We start from the raw sequence: 13,708 nt of genomic DNA, 5'->3' as shown, positions 1-13,708 counted from the left end.
TCACTTTTAACAATTTATTCTCAAGGGAACTACTCAAGTTATAATCTCAAGAGATAGTATTAAGTCATTAATGAGGATGGAGCCCCATGACCTAATTACCTACTATTAGGCCAGACCTCTTAAAGGTTCCACCACCTACCAATACCACCACCTGAGCTTCAGCATACGAGCCTTTGGGAGGCAAACCATGTCCAAACCATAGCAGCATCTTAGAGAAAGTAAGAGACATTAGAAATTGCCTTTTCTCAAATCTCCAAGTAACAAGGCACAAAAATCTCTGCATTGATTATCAGATTTTTTGATAGCCCTAAAATGTTATTATTTCTTCATTTTTCCAAAATTAAGTAATCAAGATTAACAGGATTCTTTTTATAAACAACAATAAGTGTTGGTGAGGATGTGGGGGGAAAGGCACACTCATACATTGTTGGTGGGACTGCAAATTGATGCAGCCAATATGAAAAGCAGTATGCAGATTCCTTGGAAAACTGGAAATGGAACCACCATTTGACCCAGCTATCCCACTTCTCAGTCTATACCCAAAGGATTTAAAAATAGCATACTACAGGGACACAGCCACATCAATTTTTATAAGAGCACAATTCACAATAGCTAAACTGTGGAACCAACCTAGATGCCCCTCAGTTGATGAATGGATAAAAAAAAAATGTGGTATAGGGGCTGGGATTGTGGCTCAGCGGTAGAGCGCTCCCTGTAGGTGAGCGGGACCCAGGTTCGATCCTTAGCACCACATAAAAATAAAGGTATTGTGTTGTGTCCATCTATACCTAAAAAAATATACAATGGAATACTATTCAGCATTAAAAGAAAATAAAACCATGGCATTTTCAGGTAAACTGATGAAGTTGGAGAATATAATGCGAGGTGAAGTTAGCCTATCTCAAAAAACCAAATACCAAATGTTTCCTCTAATATAAAGATGCTGATTCATAATGGGGTTGGGTAGAGGAGCATGGGAGGATTAGATTAACTCTAGATTGGACAAAGAGGAGGGATGAGAAGGGAAGAGGTATGTGGGTAGGAAAGACAGTGGAATGAGATGGACATCATTACCCTAAGTACACGTATGAAGACTCAAATGGTGTGACTCTACTTTGTGTAAAACCAGAGATACGAAAAATTGTGCTCTTTATGTATAACATGAAGTGTAATGTATTCTGCTGTCATATGTAGCAAATTAGAATAAAAAATAATTTTAAAAAAGATTAACTCCCTAATTTTTTTCAATTAGTATAATGTACCATAGAGAAATCAAAATTCCTCAAAGTCCTTTAATCCAAATAAGTGATAAAATTTAAATAATCTATTATTTTTATTTTTATTTTTTTGGTTCAGGGATTAACTCCTGAGCCACAACCCCAGCTTGTTATATATTTTATCTAGAGACAGGGTCTTGCTAAGTTGCTTAGGGTCTTGCTAAATTGCTGTGGCTGGCTTTGAACTCACAATCCTCCTGCCTCAACCTCTCTAGCTGCTAGGATTACAGGTATGTGCCACCATGCCCAGCCCAAATAATCTATGCTTTAAATAGTAATATAATAATGTGAACAATTTTCTGTATTTTAAGGGTAAAAATTCCTTCTATAGAAAATGCTACTCAGTATCTCTATTTCCTCTGTTGATCCTAAATTGAGCCAGTACTTCAGCTTCACCAAAAAAAAAAAAAAAAAAAAAATTCTGTCAATTAAACTATGCCACAATACTTTTTAAGAATCCTAGAAATTAGTTTTCACATGTCTAATACCCATTTAATTCCCTTAAGACTAAGTTATGATTAGTTTTCATTGATTGTCTTTAGAAAAAGGTATTTGTACACAATTGATTTTGTTTCCACATCAGCAGGAACATCTTGTCATTCTAAAAAAACATGTAGTTTCTTCTCAGGTATGACTCTGTGATTTTGTTTTACTCAGCCTAATTCATCCTCTGAACTTATAATGTTTTTGAAAGTTTAACTACTGTGGCATAATATTAGTTACTTTTATAAGTTTCAACCAACTAAAATCTTAGAGATATGTATTGGCCTATGTTTTGGCATTTGGAATTTAAATAACTTCTAGTAAATGTGAAGTTCCTGAGTGAATTTTATCACACCAGTTGTTAAGGACTCTTGCTATTATGGAATACAATATGGTAAGTGACAAAGTCATCAAGGGGATTATAATACATACTTAATTATATGGAATCTATAATTAGGAAAAAGCAATTCCAATTTGAGAGTGAATAGCTACACTATGTATTCCAGTACCTAACCATTTTCCTTGTTTCAGCACAGAAGTGTTTTTAACAAAATTTTTATTCTCTTTGTAATTCCAATTCAACATCTTCCCCCAGCCAAAATTATATAATGTTTTTATTCTGTGACCTTGGAAAGCTCAATGCAGTGTAAATGTCTAATGACATGAAATCCTGTAAAACTAAAATTTTCAAAAGTGTCAACATAAATACTGATATCTAAAATAAATGTGCTTTTTTTACTTGCTAGAATAAATATTTCCTGTAGCCAATTTAATGTATAACTGATAGTGTTATTTTTGCAACTATAGTTCCACATCTGAATTAGCTGTATTAAAATGTGTTCTTCTTCACACATTCAGAGTATCAAGTGAAATTAAAGGACTTTGAGAAATTTCAATTTCACATTAAAAAATTCTTTTGTAGCATCCCAAAGATGTAACTTTAAAACACAATATTACTTGATAAAAGACAAAGTCTTTATAGCTTTAATTTTTCAGACTAGCCTACTGAAAAAGGAATGAATGTAACTGAACAAAAGGACTTGTGTTCCCTGTAAAAATGAACTACAATTCTTTGAACAGATCTCCCTCAAGGGAACGAAGAACTGATCTACTCGGATCTGAGCACCTGATCATTGTTAGTTAATATCTATAAATATACAAAGGTTAAAATTGGAAAGATAGCTGCACTTCAGAGCCAATAAAGTTTCAATCTGAACTTGATATATGAAGACAGACTAGAACCAATGTGTGTGTGTGGGGGGGGAAACGGTGGACCCAGTGGGAATATAGAAGGCAGAGACCAGGAGTGTCTTGCTGTTGCCTGAAGATCTATCCTGGTATCCCTTTGCCGTCCCCATTAATCCCTCACTAAACTCCCAGGTTCTAATGACATTAACTCTAAGAACAGTTTATCCCTCTGTACTGTCAGCACTTGAGTTCTCAAGAGTGGCTGCTCTGACCAAATTTAGGGGTTATATTTTCATACACACTGAGATCATTTATTGTTGGCATTAAAAACAAACTTCTTTTCTGAAGGTTCCCGGGTAGAGAAGACAAAACGGTTCACACAGAGAAGTTTCCATTTATATGAGATGGATGAACCTGCCGCCCTCCTTGGGTAGAAGCACCCACATGAATACCTCACTCACAGCCAGAAGGAGGCACGGGGCTCTTCCAAAACAAACAGTGCTGGATTCCTTGTTTGGCAACCATTGTATTCGGACTCACAATTACTTTTCTAAGGTATTCTTTCTTTCACACAGGGATCAGAACTGAGCCTGAGAGGAACAGCTGGTCAGATCTTTTCATCTTTGGCCTAAGTCACAAACTTCCCACACTGATATTTGATTGAAGGGGTGAGAAATGGACATTGTTGACCAGGGTTCAGTTCTGGGATTGCAACAGCAACCCTGCCTAGTACAGGGTGATGAGAGAAATAAATGGCAGCCTGGTGTGTCTGATATTGCACATACTTTCCCTTTGGTATAAATAAAAAATGGCATGATCCCAAAGCTGAATTTTTTTTTTAATGTTATCAGTTTTGATGCAGGAATAACCATTTCCTCACACTTTCACATTGCTGTCACGTTGTTACTGAAGTCTGTGTTGATTGTTTTCAGGTCACATTATTTAAGGAAACTAAGAGAGATCTCTCTTTGGCAGTGGTCAATTAGAAAGAGTCATTCATTACTACTTGCCCTGTAAAGAATTACACAAGGATCTTTTCACAAGGTTAGAGAAAAGAAATCCAGAAACTGAAGCATTTAATGACATTAAAAAATGCATTATAAAAATTTACAAAATACATTTAATGTGCTTTGACTTGAGTACATGCCTTTGGATTTTGCTACAGATGTAGATAAAGGACGTGTCACTAATCTTAGCATAAATTCTCAATCTCTCTCAAATGCTTTCTTTGCCAACCAGCAAGCAGAAATGCCTGAGGTTTCTACAGTCCATCTCATAATTTACAAATCATTAGAGTGCAAAGTATATTTATCCTGCTCAATGACTGAACCAACACTGTTCTACAGTCCACGATAAAGGTCTCTTATAATGTATCTATTCCTTCTGAAGTTCCTATCAGAACTTCAGACATACCATATTTGATCAATTCTAATTGAAATAATATTTTTGGCAAAATCCAGTAGGTTTTTGAAATCAATCTTAAAAAATTAATTGAAAGAATATCTTTTATTTGTGCATCAACACATTTATTTCATACCTTCTCTGTACCAAGTTCTGTTCTAGGCACTGGGGATATATCAAGGAGCAATAAGAAGGGTTCCTTCATTTACCTTACATTCCAGTTGGGTGATACTGACAACAAGCAAGTAGACAGATAACCTTGTGTTCTGTGATGCATTCTTGAATAAAATCTGAGATAGGGAATCATCTACTTGTGAGGCCCCAAAAGAGGGAACCTTCTTAGGTATGACAATTATGGAAGGACTACCTGAGAGGTTAAATAAAAACCTAACACGTGGAAAGATATTAATCTTCTGAAGAATTCAAGGAAGAGCTTTCCTAGAGAAGAGAACTCCAAGAACTCTATGGCTGGAGGTTAGTAATCTAGAAAGCAGGTGGAGTACGTTAAGATTAGAAAGGATGGTAAGGGGCAGGCCAAGCAGAGCTTTCTAGGTCACAGGGAAGCTTTGATCTTTTACTTTGATGCAACAGAGAGCTAGAGGGTACACATTAGGAAGTAGTTGTTGACAGGCAGTGGAAAGTTAACCAATACTATAGCAAGATCACAGGTTTTCTTTCAATTGCCTTTAACCAACAAACAAGTAACTTGTAGAAAAACAATAGGTGTACTAACCCTGAGAATAAACAGGTGGAAACAAAGGGAGCCAATTAATAAATACATCTAGAAGAAAAGATCTATGGGGCTAGGTCCCCACAGGGTTAACTGGGGTCATTATAAAGTTAGGATATATGGCCATAGGTTTCTCAGTGTATTTAAGAAAGGAAATTTTATGAATGACACTAGTGCACTAAAATAAAGTCTGACAGCACTTGCTTCAACATAGAATTGACTTGTAGATGAAGCCCCCCTGAATGGGATGGTCACCATGACAGTTCTGGAGAAGATCAACTGGGGTCAAAAACTCCCCCACCTGATGTGAAGGAAGAGTTTAATACCTGATTGGAGAAGACTGCAGAAGGTGCCCCAGTTCTTCTGGAAAACATCAAATAGTAATAAAATTCTTGTTTCCTTTGTCGTTCTCTGCTCGAGGATGACCCATTCTCCCTCAAAGTGTTCTGTGCTTAAGCCTTATTTTCACTCATAATAAAATTCTCTTATTTGGCTTTGTGTGTCTGACATTAAATTTTCTTTCATGGTGACATAAGAACCAGAGCTTGTAGCTTCAGCTCACCACTCTACCTGTGACAAGGCAGAGGAGAAACAGAATTTGATTCACTTTTGTGGATCACTCTGCTGTGGGAAGTGAAGCAGAACTGAAGGCAGAAAGCATACAGGGAGTATTTCACATTATTATAGCTTTAGCAAAAATTTGTAGGTCATACCTAGCAATAAGTAGTGAAATGCAGGCAAGGTCACAAGTGTTCTTTAAATTACATGAGTGTCCTTCTTTAAACTACTTCCAAAGTGGACGAGAAAGCAAAGGATGGTAGTTATTTGTAGAAAATAAACAGACCCAAAAGGAGCTAATTGGGAAATATGTCAAGAGGAAAGGATTCATGGGACTAACTCTTGACAGGGTCCATTGATGTTGACATAAAGCTAGGAATTATGACTATCAGTGTCTCCAATTGTCTGGGAAGGAAGATTCCTTTAGGAACACAGGCCCACTGAGGTAACTTCTGACCAGCAATGGACCCCAGTGCCCACATTAACATGGGATTGATTTGTAGATGAAGCCCCCACTAAATAGGATGGCCACCATGACAGTTCCTCAAACAACTAAGGTCAAAAACTCCACTGCCCCACGTGAAGGAGGAGTTGAACGCCTAATTGGTAAAGAGCACAGAATGTGGTCCCCAGTTATCCTGGTAAACATCAAACAGTAATAAACTTGGAGACATCGTTGTCTCCTTTGTCATTCTCTGCTTGGAAACAGCCCACTCTCTCCCTTGAGAGTGCTCTCGGCTTAAGTCTCACTTTCCTTTTACTTTATTTTCACCTCACTTTCACTTTCTAATAAAGTTCTCTTCCATGATATTTGGTGTCTGACTCTAAATTTTCTTTCATCAGAATACAAGAACCAAGGTTTGGAGTTTCAGCTCCCTGCTTTCCTATGACACATTTACTTCAGATAATTAAGCTACCTATCTTAAATAGAGATAGTAGTACCATTGATGAGATGTGTATGACTGTTCATAGAGGAAAAAAAAATAGATATGAAACTCAATTCAGCATTCCAATGTGGATGGCATTAAAACAAGGCAACAAAACTATAGAAAACTCCTTCAGTTTCCTCCATGTTAGGATGGGGAGTGATTATCAGAGATTCAGGTTAACTAGTAAGTCATCAATACTGCCCTCACTCGTTTCCAATTTATAACTTTCCTAAAATGTTTCTGAAATGTGTACAGACCAGAGTTTCCAGTTAAAGGGAAATACAAAGTTCTCCAGATCCCACCAAAACTCATGGTTTAGCTATAGCAAGACATGTCGATGCTAGAACAAGTTTTTATTTGTTCATTTTGTTGTTGTTGTTGTTGTTGCATTTATGTATTGGGTTAGTTAGTTTAAAAATACAATTAGAAAGTCAGTAAAGCATTGTAACCAAGAGAAGGAACTTAATGAGATATGGTAGTACATGCCTATAAGTGACTTGAGAGGCTGAGGTAGGAGGATCACAAGTTCAAGGCCAGCCCATGCAATTTAACAAGATCCTGACTCAAATTTAAAAAAGAAAGAAAGAAAAAAAAGGTTGGGGATGCAGGTTAGTGGTACAGTGTCCTTGAGTTCAAACCCTAGTACACCAAACAGAACAAAACAAAACAGAAAACCTGGAGCTCAAAGTAACAGAAATCTGAAATTAAGACCAACTTGATTTACTTAGGACCAGTAAACTCCCTGAGTTTCAGCTTCCTCATTAGAATGGAGAGGTGTCTACAGTAAGAATTAATTAAGAGAATACATGTGAAGAGTGACATCAGCAAGATGATAGAGTAGAAGATTCCAGGTTTAATGCTTCCCACAAAAGATTAATAGAAAATTATCCATGAAGGGAAAGAGCTCTGGGAGAGCTCAGGGATCTAGTTAAGAAGTTGAAGCAACAGAATGGAACAAGACACCCAAGAACAACCATACAGAAAGGGTATGAAGAACCATTTCATTTTGTCTGCATCATCTCATTCTCTAGGAATTCCCCAGTCTACGTGTTCTGCTCACGGTGAAAAAGAGAGTAGTGTGAATGATCTACTTCCCCAGATATTTGGACAACTGCCCAAAGTACCTACTTTGGTTTCACCCTACACGGATCAATGGGGAGACCAACATAGCTGGGATATCTGAAGATAGCTGAGACAGGTGCTGTCAATACCATCCAGTTGTCCCAGCTCCAGAAGATTTCAGCACCCTTCATTGCTGAGGACCTCAACAGTCATTACAGTCACCCTGGATTCTTGGCAGCTTTCCCTGCCACGTACCTCATAGTACTTGTTGTAGACTACAGCGACCTGCTCTTAGGAGACCTCAGAAGCTTTCACAACCCAGGGAACCAACAAACATTGCAGCTGCCAAGGATCTTCTGAAGACTTCATTGCCAAGAACCTGTGAAGGAAACCTTTTGCATTTGCAAATTCTAGCTCCTTGAGCTACCCCCACCCACCCACAACCCTTGTGGGAACTACCCCAGCCAGCACTTCCATGGGTACCCTAACCCAGAGATCCAGCACTACCACTACACACCTACAACAATCCCAGGGCCCTGCTGCTGGGTCCAGTTCTTACTGCTAGAAATTTTCAATTGTCCCTAGTGCCTACCACTGGCCTCTAGTCCTCTCCACCACATCTCACACCACACATGTTAGCCCCTGCATCCATGTACCCACCTGCAGCTTACTCTCACAGCTCATTGCATTAGTACTGCCATCCCTCCTTGTCACTATAGACTGTTCTGGTCCCTCATCACTGGACATGGAAATAAGAGCTGGGGAGTCCAACAGCCCTTGCAACCAGTTGTTGGTGCAGGATAGTGCTTGCTGCCAAAGACCACATAGTTGCCAATGTTGCAGAGCCCAGCTGCCCGAGTTGATAAAACACAGTGGTGCCCTCCTAAACCTGGACTAGACGCATATCTCCATTCTTGGAATATTAGGATGATCTTGTGCCACAGTATGGTCCAACATGCCTCTCTAGTAATTGTCCTCTGCCCTGCCTCCACAGGTGAAGGTCTTTCCTAATGGAAGTCAATCTCTAAAGTCTGAAAGAGATGACTGTTTTTTCAAAATTACATATTAAGAAAACCTGTAAAGATAACTGTTGAGAAGGGAACAAAAGAAAGACACACACACACACACACACACACACACACACACACACAGTGCAGAGGCAAGAAAGCAAGTGGCTGCTGCTCCCAGCAGCCTTGTTTATTATTTCAAAAGCTACATAGCTCCCGTTGTCATGCTAACTAGTATTCCTTTAACCCTGAGGGCTAGCTAACTGAGATAAGGTCAGGTTAATACAAACACAGAGCCCCTTCTCCCTAAGGACATCACCATAGAAACTAGTTAGTGCACCTGTATAGTTATCTTAATAGCTTCAAGGGGAAACTGCTGAGTATTCCAAGTGTGGAAAACAGGGTGCCAGTTACCCCCTGGGAGTTTGCTAACCTGGGGGAATGCTTCCCCATACATTTCCATGGTCAGAATACCTACAAGTACAGGTCCCTATAAGAGATCATAGGATTGTGAATAATCAAGAAAACACTAAATTATAGAAATGGCACCAAAGAATGCAAAATAACTATAGAAGTTCAGCAAGCTACAAGAGAACAAAGATAAATAATTTAACGATGTCAGGAAAACAATATACAAACAAAATGAGAAGTTCAACAAAGAAAACAATTAAGAACCAAATTCTGAAGAAAATAATAACTGAATTATGAAATACAATGGAGAACTTCAACATCAGATCCGATAAAGCAGAAGAAAGAACCAGTGCACTGGAAGATAAGTTACATAAATTTATTTCATTAGAGGGGGAAAGAAATGAAAAGGAGTAAAGAAAGTCTATGGGATTTATAGGACAAAAGCAAACAAACTAATATATACACTACAGGAGTTCCACAAGGAAAAGGAAGTGAGAAAGTGGAAACAAGAATAGTATAAATAAATAAATAAATAACCTAGAACCTTGAAATCTGCAAAGAAAAATAGATATCCAGACTTAGTAATATTATCAAACACCAAAAAATCAACAATAAGAAATCAATAAGGTCTACATGGAGACACATTATAATTAAATTCTCCAAAATCTAAGACAAAGGGAGAATTTTGAAAACACTTGGAGGAAGGTAACTTGTGACTCACTTTTGTGTTGGCCAGGAAGCATAGAGAGAATCAGGGACTGTGGACAAAACATACCCTTCAGTGACCCACCTCTTCCAACTAGGCCCTACCTCCTCGAGTTTCCACCACCTCTCAAAAGTACCACCAGCTGGGGACCAAGCTTTCAACACATGAGCCTTTGGGGGACATTCCAGATTCAAACTATAATGACAACAACAATAAGAATACTGTTAGAGCCTGCCCCATGGCATCAGGAGAATCTAGGGTTCAAAGCCAGCCTCAGCAAAAGCAAGGCACTAAGCAACTCAGTGAGACCCTGTCTCTAAATAAAATACAAAATAGGGCTGGGGAGGTGGCTCAGTGGTTGAGTGCCCTGAGTTTATTACCTGGTACCCCTCAACAAAAAAAGAATAAAATTAGAACTAGTTAAAAAATTCAGCAAAGTTGCAGGAAAAAAAAATTCATTCAATATTCAATACAAAATTCAGTGGATTTCTACTTACCAACAATTAACTATGCAAATATAAAATTAAGAAATTTCATTTGTTTTATCAACAAAAATACATAAAAATTACCTTAACTAAGGAGGTAAAGATCTAAACACTGAACAGTATTAAACCTTGATGAAGAAAAACTTAAAATGACAAAATAAGTAAAAGGCACATTATATTAACAGATTGGAAAAATTGATATTGTCAAACTATTCATAATACCTTAAGTGATTTACAGATTCAATGAAATCTCTATCAAAATTCCAATGATATTTTCCAAAAGAACAGAAGAAAACAGTTCTAAAATTCATATGGAACTACGAAATATCTCAAATTAGCCAAGGCACTCTTGAGTAATAAGAACAAAGCAAGAGGTATCATACTTTTGGTTTTCAATTTATAAAACTAAGCTACAGGAATCAAAACAGGATGGTACTAGCATAAAAACAGACTGATGAAACAGAATAGGATACTCAGAAATAAATCCACACATTTATGGTCAATTGATTTTTCTTTTTCTTTTTTTTTTTTTTTTTTTTGGTACTGGGATTGGACCCAGGAACACTTGACCACTGAGCTACATCTCTACTCCACCCCCAACTTTTTATTTTATTTTGAGGCAGGGTCTTATTAAATTGCCCAAATTGGCATCTTCCTGCCTGGGCCTTCCAAGTTGCTGGGATTATAGGTGAGCCCCCCCTTCCCAGCTGGTCAACTGATTTTTGACAAACATTCTAAAAACACACAATGGGGAAAGGATAGTCTCTCCAATAAATAGAGCTGGGGAAACTGCAAAACATGAAATTAGACCCCTATCTCACGCCACCCACAGAAATATCTCAAAATGAATTAAAAATTTAAACATAAAAATTGAAACTGTAAAACTGCTAGAAGAAAATATGTTAAAACCTCTCGACATTGATCTTGGCAGTAATTTTCTGGACCTGACACCATAAGTACAGGCAACAAAAGCAAAAATAAATAAGTGAGATTGAATCAAACAAAAAGTTTCTGCACAGCAAAGTAAATAATTAATAGAATGAAAAGACAATCCACATATGAAGGGAAAATAGTTGCAAATCATACTTCGTTGAAGGGGCTAATACTAACATCCATATAGAGCTCAAATTAATTGATAACAATAAAATAACTTTCTTTTAAAAAGGACAAAGAACGTGTACAGACATTTCTCAAAAGAAGGCATACACATAACTCAAAGATATATGAAAAAATGTTCCACATCTCTGATCACCAGAGAAACACAAATTAAAACCACAATGAGATATCAACTCACACCCGTTGGGATGGTTGTTATCAAAAAGACAAAAAGTAACTCTTGGCAAAGATGTGGAGAAGAGGAACCTTTGTACAATGTTGGTAGGAATGTAAATTAGTACAGCCGTTATGAACACAGTATGAAGATGTCTAAAGAATTTAAAACAGAATCACCGTTTGATCCAATTATGCTATATCTGGGGATCTATCCAAAGGAATTAAAAACAGGATCATGAAGAGGTATCTGCACTCCTATGTTCATTTCAGCATTATTCACAGTAGCCAAAATATGAAATATTCTAAGCATCCTTTGATGGGTGAGAAAGAGAATGCGCATTTGCACAGGGGGCTTTAGAAAAAGAAGGAAATCTTGTCATCTGTAACCACATAGCTAGAGCTGGAGGACATCATGCCATGAGAAATAAGCAAGAGACAGAAGCAGAAATAGCGCATGATCTCACTTACATGTGGAATCTAAAACACTCCAACTAATAGAAGCAGAGAGGGACTGAAGGATGGGAGAATTGGATGATGTTGGTCAAATAGCAAAAGGCAATAATTCTGTAGAAGTCAGATGTTAATCGGCTGGAATATGGGTATCATTCCACATCAAGTTTTACACTTTAAATATGTGTAACTTTAATGTGTCAACAAGATTGTCAAAGAGTAGAGACATTAAAAGACAAAGAGAATCCTTTAATTATTAAAAATAAATTCAAGAATTAGAAAAAAATATATTACTGCAATTCATCTCCTAAATATGGATTAGTCAGAGCCATCTTTTAAGTCCAAAGGCAGTATTTGCTTTTTGAATCCAGGGCAGTGTGTGTTTCTTTTGTTCTCAGGATACATTTGAACTCTAAGGCTATGTCTATATGTTTACTGAACTTGCAAGAGCCTTTATAAACACCTGAATCGTCTAAATGTTCAGCAGAAGGAACAGTTTAGAATAGTATAGATTCAGAAAATGGAACAATGCATTAAATATAATATTTATGATTAAATTACTGTGTTAAAATGAAATAATGCTTACACAAAATAAAATTTAACACAATACATGTAACATGCTTAGTATTTAATAATACATATAACATGCCTGGCATTTAAGAGGCATTCAGTAATTACTAGCTAATAAAAAAGAAACATAAAGGAGGTAAAATTGTGTCTTGAATTTGTCAGCTCCTAATTAAACAAAAGCTTTGCAAATATGATACTAGGACTCTTTTGTTTCACAACTTTATGCTCAATACCTAGCACAGTGCTTGACACCAAGGAGGTATATCACAAATAGTGTTGGAAGAAAGCATCAGGCAAGAAGAAAGGGGAGAGGTGAAGGCAGAGTTCCTGACACAAGGTGAATTGTCTGAAGGAGTGCTACCTTTGTTCAAGACTGATGAAGACTGAAATGTGCTGAGGACTTCTTGAGATTAGGTGGAACTAGACTCAAGTTTGTAGAACTATTCCTACACACACGCGATGTACCAGGATAACACACATTCTGATTACTCCCTCCAAAACACACCTCCACATCATGCACTACTCTCCACTTCCACTGCTAGCAATCAAGAGCAACCCTCATCATCTGCACTCTTGCCATCTGTCCTGTGGGCCTAGCATATACAAAACTCCCCCAACCTCTAGGCCTTCCAGCTGGCTGGAATGTCTTATTTAGAGCCATCTTCCCTTAGACTCTGCAAATGTAGGTTCTTTCCCCAACACTCAGGCTTCAGCTTGTAAGTAACCAACTCAGACTGGTCTTCTCTGACCATCCATCCAAGTAGATTCCCCTACTTGTATTTTTTTAATCATTGGTTTTATTTTTAATTATTATTTTAATTGTACAGATTTATGGTATGCCATGTGATGATTTGCCATGTGTATGCAGTGTATAATGATCAAATTGGGATAGTTAACATTTTAATTTTTTTGATTAACATGTAGTAATTGGACATATCTATAGGGTACAGTGTGATGTTTCAAATACATACAAATAATAGGCACTGGTCAAATCAGAGTAATTATTATTTCCAACTCCTTATCATTATTTTGTGATTATAGCCTTCTAGCTTCTCTCTTCTAGTTATTGATAAAATATATATTAGGTGGTGAGTCACCCCACTGAGCTATAGAACACTCATTAGTTATACCTGTGTTGGGTACCCGCTAGCCAGCCACCTACTATCTTGCCTCTCTTCT

This window comes from Callospermophilus lateralis, chromosome 16, assembly GCF_048772815.1.
Source record: "Callospermophilus lateralis isolate mCalLat2 chromosome 16, mCalLat2.hap1, whole genome shotgun sequence".
In the NCBI taxonomy this organism is placed as follows: domain Eukaryota; kingdom Metazoa; phylum Chordata; class Mammalia; order Rodentia; family Sciuridae; genus Callospermophilus; species Callospermophilus lateralis.
Note: the sequence above shows the minus strand (reverse complement) of the source record.